The sequence below is a fragment of the Palaemon carinicauda genome, chromosome 4, assembly GCF_036898095.1.
Source record: "Palaemon carinicauda isolate YSFRI2023 chromosome 4, ASM3689809v2, whole genome shotgun sequence".
In the NCBI taxonomy this organism is placed as follows: Eukaryota; Metazoa; Arthropoda; class Malacostraca; order Decapoda; family Palaemonidae; genus Palaemon; species Palaemon carinicauda.
The window spans coordinates 185,143,115-185,154,319 of record NC_090728.1 but is presented as its reverse complement, the minus strand read 5'-3'; positions in this window follow the sequence as shown (position 1 = coordinate 185,154,319).

Below are 11,205 nucleotides of genomic sequence, written 5' to 3'. Positions count from 1 at the left end.
TGTTCAAATGGAGCTGTCTCACACAGTGTTGTGGATTAAAGCCAACAGTTCTTGTCTGCACGGGCGCCGCCCGGCCGCCCGTCGTCTTTGAGTTGCCAATTTAGCGATTTTGTCGCTAGATCTAGAGAATTTGAATGTCATCTAGCGACAGTTATTGGCCACTAGCTACAAGGAGCAAATCTAGAGATTTCCTTTAAAATCTAGCGACAAATCTGGAGAATCCTGGTAATTTTGAACTACTTACGAAATTTTGCGTTATTTTTATTACTCAAAGAAGAAAAAATAAATAAAATAGTGGAAAGCGCCTAAATTAAGACCTTCTATATTCCCAAAATAAATATGAATACAAGAGTACACAAGTGTGATGTCACCCTCCTCCCCCCCCTACCATAGACGGCAGTCCCGTAGCGCGGTAGCGATCTCGTAGAACACACGTTCAATATTGCTTCTAAATATTTTCGTATGGATTCGTACCAATACCCAGCCTACCTACTTAGTACTCAGTATCACGTAGTCACGACTCACGTTCGGAACCTGAGGATTAATAGTGTTTTTATAACAGCCGCTGTGTAAGATATCTGTTACTTAAGTGATATAATCAACTTATTCTTAGAAGTTTTTGATAAACAGAGGAGCTCTTGCATGACACGGCATACACAAATGCATAAATATTTCACACACACACACACACACACATACATATATATATATATATATATATATATATATATATATATATATATATATATATATTTGTGTCCAGATTGAATCTCAGCAATTATTAGAGTTACAGTGATAGTAATTATTGATTAATTATTAAAAATCTTATTTTTTGTTTATGAAAAGAATAGCATTACTTGTTTGAAATTTCATGTATCAAGTACTGAATTTCTTGAATAATTTATTTTACAAATTTATTTCCTCTTTATTAATAATGATTATTAATTTTCCTTCCATTATTCCTAAATAAGCAAAATTTAATTCCTCTTTTCATTACAACAAGTTCAAATAATTATACCACTGGTATTTTAAAATATCAATAAAAAAAATGTGACAATATCTGCTAATTCATTGCCTTTTTTACAGTCTTCTATTTTAGCTACTTTCTTTAGAGAAATTCCATATGACTTTAGCTACTTTCTAGCTACTTTTGCAAGCCTATCTAGCAACATTTGAAAATTTGAGTTGGCAACCCTTCACGGGCCATTCCCTCGGTCGGCCAGTAGCAAGGCCGTCTCCCTCTACGGCCTCGGGCGAATTCGAGCCAATTGGTAAGCGCGGCCAATCCGGGTAACTGAGCAGTCACGTGACTTCCCAAAATAGCTCCGCACGGCACGTGGCGCAGTGAAAACAAACCACACTGCAACGTGGTGCTGCATGAACGGTCGTCAGTTCAAGCTAAATTATTCGCCATTATGCCTTCATCATGTGTTATTTTCAACTGCAAGAATCACAATATGATGCAAGGAAAGATGTTGCATTTTTACAAGTTCCCCAGTCGTAGCAGAAGCCCGGATAGGAGGGATAAGTGGCTTGCAGCATGCCAGCAAATGAATCCAAATGGACACAAATGGTCCCCACCAAAGAGTCGGGTTATTTGTAGTGAACACTTTATCACAGGTATTTATGAAATTTAACATATTTTAATATAATTTAACATTCTGGTGGTTGGTGTTCATTATGAATTTATATTAAATTGCCAAATTAAAGGTCCATGCATCAACTGGAATTTGATATGGGCAAACTGGGAGACCTGTAAAAAAAGTAAATACAGTGTCAGTGGCATTTTATCACATTATGGTTATCACACCTCACACTTGTGTGCTGTAAACAGTTCAAAATAATTATTGTTTATCATCATTTTTAACTTGCAAGTGTCGCTAGAAGTTAGAACAGTTGTATTTTATATCTTATTACTCACCTGAAGCATTTAACTTTATATTGTAACGTGTTTTAGCAGCTCCATCCAAAGAATTCACGTAATCTGGTTTGTTTTCACTTCGCTTGATTCCCGCGCTAGCGGTCACGTGATCGATGACGTCAGCTCGCGCTTACGAATAAGGACCAACTATAGAATAGTTACAGATGGCTTCAAACTGTTGGAACGTAGATATATGTCTACTTTAGGCTCCAGAGCCGTTAAATATGCGGCCCCTAGACTATATAATAAGCTCCCACGAAACATTCGAATGATTGAAGACATTAAGGCTTTCAAGAGGAAACTGAAGATTCTCTTATTTCAACAGTCATACAACAGTGGCGATTTATCAGTCAATGAACAATACGCGATAAGAAACGTTTTTAAAAAGAAAAGTAAGAAAAAGCAAAAAATCAGAATTGAAATCTCATAGACTCAATCCTTGACCCAAAAGAGTTTTGAACATTTAAAAGGAAAACATGATGAGGATTTTATGATTTGATATGGCTCCACTTGAATCTGCAACCGAACGAGGCAAGAAAAGAGGTTCTTTGGGGCTTATGCAGTAAGTTAGGCAGCTGGCTTTGAACTGACTACTGTGCAAATTCGCTTAGTAAGCCATTTTCTAATCTTTCTTTCTAGTTGGGACACTCTTCCTTATTTCTTCATCTTTGGCTTTGATCTATAAAAAAAAAGTCCATTTCTTTTAGCGATGCATATTTGCACCGACTCGCGGCGGTGCCTTTTTAGCTCGGAAAAGTTTCCTGATCGCTGATTGGTTAGAATTATCTCGTCCAACCAATCAGCGATCCGGAAACTTTTCCGAGCTAAAAGGGCACCGCTGTGAGTCGGTGCAAATAAGCATCGCTAAAAGAAATGGACTATAGTTGATTTTATTCATTATTCAGTGTAATTAAAGAGTCAATAAATGTCTGAAACACTTGGGGTCAAGGCTGGCGTACGGTACGGTACGGTACGGAGTACGGTACGGTACGATTGATATTTAGCCTATAAGTATGGTACGGAATTACGGTACGGTAATTTTACCATGGTACGGTACGGTTCAGGTACGAAAAAAATGGGCAAATTCCGTACCGTACCTTACCTTAGGCTTGGATATCTATCACTACGCTATTACTGTTAATGCATATTTGGACACCAGCAATGGAATGGACTAAAAAAAATTTCACTTGTAGAACACTAAGGTATTTTATATTGTAGTTTGTAATATACAATGCATGTGTTAATTTCTTAATTAACATGTGACGTCTGTCTCTAATTATTGAAGTAATACCAACAAAAGTTTGAAGTATCACAAATATAATCCTATATTGTGCTTCAAAAGAGTCTTCCGACAGAAAAGCCTTATGCTTAACTATGAGCTACTGAGTGTGTCTGCTGCCAGTCTGCCACTACAAGTGCTGTTTACGTTGCTTCCACTGACACAGAACAGTTAGAAAACTGGGAAGAGGCATTAAATCATGTCACAACAGCAGCTGATGAGTCATTTCCGTTAGAGGTGCTGCTCATACGTTACAGCTGTGTGCATGATATGATCAACGGAAATCAATCTGTGAAATCTTTGCTAACTAAAGTGTGCAAAGTAGTGAATAAAACCCATACACAGAATATGAGGTTAGTATTTAGAAAAAATGACAAACCACTGCCCAAATTGGATTGCGAAACAAGATGGGGCTCATCTTATGAGATGCTACAGAGTGTCATGGCAAGCAAATCTTTTTATACCAAATAGGACTTGCCAATGAATCTCTTTTGATACCTGAAGATGACTGGCAAACTATTGAAGACCTTTTACTCAGTCTCAAACCTGTGTACAATACGACCGTTACCATACAAATGCAGAAACTGACTACAGGAATGTTCCTTGGTGAGTGGTTAAAATGTAAAATGCTTCTGTCAAAATCATCTTGACAGTTTTCAGCCGACCTTATTAATGCCATGCAGAATCGAGAGCTTTCTCTACTCAACAATGCAGCATTCCTGGCAGCCATTTATCTTGATCCAAGATTTCAGTGCCTATTAGTTGAACCATAAAAAGATCTTGCAATGCAGCACCTCACTGCATTGTGGAAGAGAATTATGTCATTGCAAAGCTCTAGTAATTTTCAGGATGATTTTACAAAAAAAAAAAAAAATAAAAAATGAAGAAAAGAACTTGAGTGAAAGCCAAAGTGGAAATGAAGAGAGCTCAAAAGATATAATTGACCAAATATTGTCTGCTGCTGATAACAATAAAAAAAGGGAGAGCAAACTAGTGGATTATGATGCTTTGCGATTAACCGAAATAAAACAAACAATTAGGCATTTCAATAACTGTACTTGAATAGAAAAAAGGGAAGATATATTCACGTGGTGGAATAAACATCCACACCAAGATTTGAAGGCTATAGCCGAGGTAGCCCTTGCACTTCCTGTCACTCAAGTGAGTGTAGAGCGAACATTCTCAGGGTTGAGATACATTTTGGATGAACTAAGACTAGGCCTGAAGGATGATATAATAGATGCCATTATGTTTCTAAGATGCAATACATAATCAATTTAAACTCTTATGTTTGGTTAAAAGAAGTTGCTATTGGGAGGTATTTTCCTACTATAGCCTAGGCTACAAGCTTTATTTTATCAATGTCGAGAAAAAAGATTTAGTTTATTTTATTACATCTTAACTTAAGTTTATGAATGTTGAGAAAAAATATTTAGTTTATTTTCTTATATCGTAACTTTAGTTTATCAATGTCGAGAAAAAAGAATTATTTTATTTTATTACATCGTAACTTTGGAATGTTGAGAAAAAATCGAGTTTATTTTATTACATGGTAACATCAGGCAATGCTTTCAAGTTCTATTAATGGTTAGATTATTGCATATTTTTTTCATGATAAAATCCTTAAGAGAGGAGGTGATGGTTTCAACAATATTATTGTTATTATCCAAAGAGTCATAATACTGGGAAATATTCTGAATAATATTTCATACACTATATTTCATGTACTAAATATACGGTATAGTTTCATGGCTAAACATGTTTTTTGAATCCAGAAGTGAATACTCTTGGTCTTCTATTAAAAACAAAGGAACAGTATTCAATATTACTACAAATATCCTTAGCAGCAGCAGCCATATTAGTACGGTAAAAGTACGGAAATACGGTACGGTATATTTTCCGTACTGTACGGTACGGAAAAATTATTGATAGTACGGTACGAAATTACGGTACGGTATTTTAGCCAGGTACGGAGTACGGAAAAACATTCCGTACCGTACCGTACTACCAGCCTTGCTTGGGGTTGGGGTATCCTCTGCTCCCTTCTGGTTGCTGATACTCTCATTCCGAGCAACTTGCACATCCCCTCGATCGTTTAGACAAAAAGCTTATGCAACTAGTTACAAAAATAATTAAATCCTCAAATAAGTATATATTAATATAAGTATATAATCATTCATTTATATGATTAGAATTGGAATATGAATATTTATAATTGTTATTTTACATAGAAATTTAGAATACCCTTAAATAAAGAAATTATTTTGAGCAGTTTTGTGCGTGAACTATTTCAATGGTATTTAAACTTGTGAAACTTGCCAATTGTTATTGAATTCAACACCTGAATTCCTGTGGGAATCAGAAAGGTTGATGTAAATTTTGATAAGGCCGCTACCAATATGATTAACATAGTGAACTGATTAATACAACGACGACCCTCAAATGCAAAGGTTCGAAAAATTGTCGTACAAACTTAACATGCAATGTGTTGATATTACTGTGATCCATACTAGCCAATTCCAGTGCATGGGTATTTCAAAGAGTTAAGAAAATTAGATACGAAAAGGAGATTTATTTATAAGCCATAATTGTTTCCAAGACATGATTGATATTTTTGAGCAACTTCAACATCTGATCAATGCCTCTGTATGGGCCTCACAAGTGAATATTTTCAGAGACAAAATAAATGCATTTATGAGGAAATTAAAGCTATGGAAAAGGTATGTAGAAATATTTTGCTATCAAGAGATATACTCGTCTGTGACAAATCACCGCACATTTCCTGTCGAATTCAGGAATCTGTTCTCTCCACAATGAGAGCTGAAATGTGTTTGCAAGACGTGGTTATTTATGATGAATATATATCACTGATACGGGATTTTAATCAATGTAAATATCAACCACAATAGCATGTAATATCGAATTCTTCCTTGGGAATATATATCCACTGGAATTCATTTATAATAATAGCTTCTGGCTGGACAGAGATTTGAATGTTCATATTTGATCTTTTCAATCTTTCACCTAACTATAATTCTGATGACCCGCTATTGGAGGTTACAGTTCCTGAAGACTTAAATGATTCGAGCACATTAATCCTTTCTCCTTCCAATGATATTTCATCTTCCATTGGATATTCAGTTCTCATCATCTCTGTCTTTCTTCTACTTATCTTGAGCCCAACCTTGTGTGATATTTCATGCTTTCTGGTAAGCAAGAAATGCACATCCTGGGGTGTTCTACTAACAAGGACAGCATATTCAGCATACTCTCTGTTAGATTATTTCCTAATACTAATCCAGTCCAATCCTTCTCCACCATCCCCAACTGTTCTATGTATTACATAATCCATGAGGAGGATAAACAACATAGGTGACGACATACTTCATTGGAGTACTCCACTGTTCACTGGAAATTCATTTGATAGGACTCCACTAACATTAATTTTGCACTTGCTATGCTCATGGACGAACTTAATCAAATTTACATATTTCAGAGGAATTCTATATAACACAGGCCGGTGCACACTATGAAAGGCTTTTCTTTGTGTAATTAAAAAAAAAGTAGATTTCTATATTCTACGTCTCAAAATGATAATTTGGTCAGTAAAACTAGTACCTTTTTGAAATCCTTCTTGTTTTCCTAAATCCTTTTTCTAATTCCTGCTAAATCCATTATGGCTAAATCTAGTTACTGCCCATGGTAAACCCCGCCACCCACAAAGTGAGGGATGCTTGGAACGTGGCAATGGCTACCTCAAGCATTTGCTTGTTGCCTAGACGGGAGACAACGACTTTAGGCAAGTGAAGTTCCAGAAAAAAACTCAAGCTTAAACGCTGGTATTATTGGGGCACCACAGACTGTGATGTTGGGCTGTGATGTCAATGTTGGATGAACTTCTTCCACCATTCTTAACGATGTGATTGCTCGCTTGCTGAAGAGGAAAATACTATTGATAGCATAGATTATGGTGACTGAACGTTGAACATCACACCCTAAGTACTGAAATTATATTTTATACCGAAGAAATATTAATCATGACATTTTATCAACGGAATTGACACCGTTCAAGGATTTCATCTAATCACTGATCCATATTTTCAGTAATTACATGAAATCATTGGAATATTTAGAGATTACATTACTCGCTAACGGTCACAGCAATTACACGTATTCACTAAAAAGTTCAGTGAATTCATGAAACCACTGTTTTATATATATATATATATATATATATATATATATATATATATATATATATATATATATATATATATATACACATATATAGATATATATATATATATACACACACATATATATATATATATATATATATATATACACACATTATATATATATATATATATATATACATATATATATAGATATAGATATATATATATATACATACATATATATATATATATATATATATATATATATATATATATATATATATATATATATATATATATCAAACGTTCAGATGGGCTCCACAAGGCACTAGAGTTGGAAGACCCAGGCCTACATGGCTGAGGACTATGAAGCGTAAAGTAGGGGATGATGAATGGAGAAGTCTTAAATTAAAAGCTATATAGATAGAGACGATTGGCAAAATCTAACCGATGCCCTTTGCGTCAATAGCACTTTTAGTTTCAATGGTATTTTTAAAGTTGATTATGTGCAGTTGTGAGGACAATTTTAATCTTGAAGCTATTGGTATCTGAACCTTAGCAAAATGGATTAAGTCTTATTTCATGCGATAAGTGTAAATGCTGCAAAATTACAAATGTGATCTTAAAATTCACTATACACACACCTAGATTGATTAGAACTCTCGCTCCAGTCGGGGACACTTAAACCAGCAGTCTTAGCTAACTACAAATTCATCAGTCTTGTCAAGGAGCCCATGTGCTGTGAAAACCCATGATAATTACCAATGTCTAGAATGCAGACATTGTTGATAAACCGGGCGTTTATAAAATTCGACCTGTTTACAGAAAAATTTAAGACTATTGTTATGTTCTGCCGGTATCCCTGTAATTATGACATTTTTCTAGATAAACAAGACCATTATGGCCAATTAAGGGAGACAACATTGCCATCATTACATACATATACCAAGGCACTTTCCCCAATTTTGGGGGGTAGTCGACACCAAACAAATGAAACAAAAAAGGGGACGTCTCCTCTCTACGCTCCTCCCAGCCTGACAAGGGACTCAACCGAGTTCAGCTGGTACTGCTAGGGTAGCACAGCCCACCCTCCCACATTATCCACCACGGATGAAGCTTCATAATGCTGAATCCCTTACTGCTGCTACCTCCGTGATCATCCAAGGCACCGGAGGAAGCAGCAGGGCCTACCGGAACTGTGTCACAATCGCTCGCCATTCATTCCTATTTCTAGCACGCTCTCTTGCATCTCTCACATCTATCCTCCTATCACCCAGAGCTTCCTTCACTCCATCCATCCACCCAAACCTTGGCCTTCCTCTTGCACTTCTCCCATCAACTCTTGCATTCATCACCTTCTTTAACAGACAGCCATTTTCCATTCTCTCAACATGGCCTAACCACCTCAACACATTTATATCCACTCTAGCTGCTAACTCATTTCTTACACCCGTTCTCACCCTCACTACTTCGTTACTTTACAAAAATGAAAGAGTTACAAAAGAAGCAGGGGAATTTGGTCTGTTCCTTCTTCTTTCCTTTCTTAATCCTTGTCATTCCTCACCTACTTTTTCATTTCTTCCTTCCCCCTTTTCTTCTCCCTCCTTCCTTCTCAATTTCTTTGACTTCCCTTTCTTCTCATATTAATCTTCCTTATTCCTCGTTCTTCTCCCATTCCTTCATCCTCCCACTTTCGTCTTTCCTCTCGCATTCCTTCACATTCTCACTTTTTCTCTTACTCTTATTCCTTCATTTCTCCTTTAATATTCTTTGTTCATTCATTAATCCTTCTTTTTACATTTATTCTTTAGTGTTTCCTCCTTTCCTATACTTGCAGTTTCTTTTACCACAGCTGTAGGCCTTTAAACAGGCTCAGGAAACGAAGGAGTTAGAAAATAATAGGCTTAATATTAAGGAAAATACAAGCACTGCATAGATGAATGGCTTACTGTACTGTGGAAGGGAAGGACGCTTTTAAGATTTTCTGATGAAGGAAAAGGTCAAGGCTATTGCAGTTTATACACATGAAAATCGTCCTTGATCTAAATTATTTTCTTAGAAATAACCAGAAGAAAAATATATGCATACAAACACGCACACATACACATACACACACACACACACACACACACATATATATATATATATATATATATATATATATATATATATATGTATATATCTAAGCTACAACCCTAGTTGGAAAAGCAAGATGCTATAGGCCCAAGGGCTCCAACATGGAAAAATAGCATACACACACAAACACACCTACACACACACACACCTACACACACACACACACACACACACATATATATATATATATATATATATATATATATATATATATATATATATATATATATATATATATACATATACATACATACGTACATACATACACACACCCACACACATATATTATAAACACATATACATATATATATAATATTATGTATATATATATATATATATATATATATATATATATATATATATTTCCTCTAAGGATTGATTCTCAGTGATGCAGTTATCATTGAAAGCTGTTGCCTTGGTGGAACCAACTGGTTTTCTACAGGAATCATAGAATTTATTTAGTTCCATCAGATCCTCCAGCGTGAGTCTTTGGTTAAAGAAAATGCGATTTTGCACTACAGTCTATTTCGACAATACTATATATATATAAGTTTTTATCCTTTATCAAGGGATTACTGAATTAAGTTAGTTTTACAATATACGTATTTATGTATTGTAAGACCTCTTCAGTTTTAGTTAACTAGCAATTCGTAAGCTGGAGAGAGAGAGAGAGAGAGAGAGAGAGAGAGAGAGAGAGAGAGAGAGAGAGAGAGAGAGAGAGAGAGAGAGAGCTGTTTTGAAATTGTTTTTCATTTCTGTCACCATTACAGAAAGCTTTATTCCAGCTGTTATCAAGTTGTGGAATGATCTTCCCAATCGGGTAGTTGAATCAGTAGAACTTCAAAAGTTCAAAGTAGGAGCAAATGTTTTCATGCTGACTAGGCTGACGTGAGTCTTTTTATAATTTATATATAACATATCTGTTTATGACATTGTTAATAGTTTATATAGGACATATCTGTTTTGACGCTGATACTATTTTTAGAATGATATATTGTTAATTTATTCTCATCATTTATTTATTTCCTTATTTCCTTTCCTCACTGGGCTATTTTTCCCTGTTGGAGCCCTGGGGCTTATAGCATCTTGCTTTTCCAACTAGGGTTGTAGCTTGGCTGGTAATAATAATAATACTCGGACCATGGTCACGCTAAACTAACACAGTAAATAATCTCCGTCAAAACGTTGCATTTACAAATGTAAGTATAACGTTCATTAGCTTCAAGTAAAACACTATTAACATACAATTTAAAAAAGGGCCCCAACTGGGAAAAATAGCCCGGTGAGGAAAGGAAATAAGGAAATAAATAAACTACTCGAGAAGTAATGGATAATCATAATAAATATTTTAATATCAGTAGCAACGTTAAGATAGATATGTCATATATAAAATTTCAAAGACTCATGCCAGTCTATGCAACATGAAAACATTCGCTAAAAGTTTGAACTTCTGAAGTTCCACCGATTCAACTGTCCGATAAGAAGATTATTCCCCAACCTGGTCATAGCTGGAATAGAATTTCTAGAATACTGTGTAGTATAGAGCCTCATGATGGAGAAGGCCTGACTATTAGAATTAATTACATATCTAGTATTACGTCCACCATGGAACTGTCTGGGAAGCTGTGAATGCAAAGGATGGTCAGAATTATATAAAAAAAAAAAACTTACGCAACAAAGATAAAGAACTA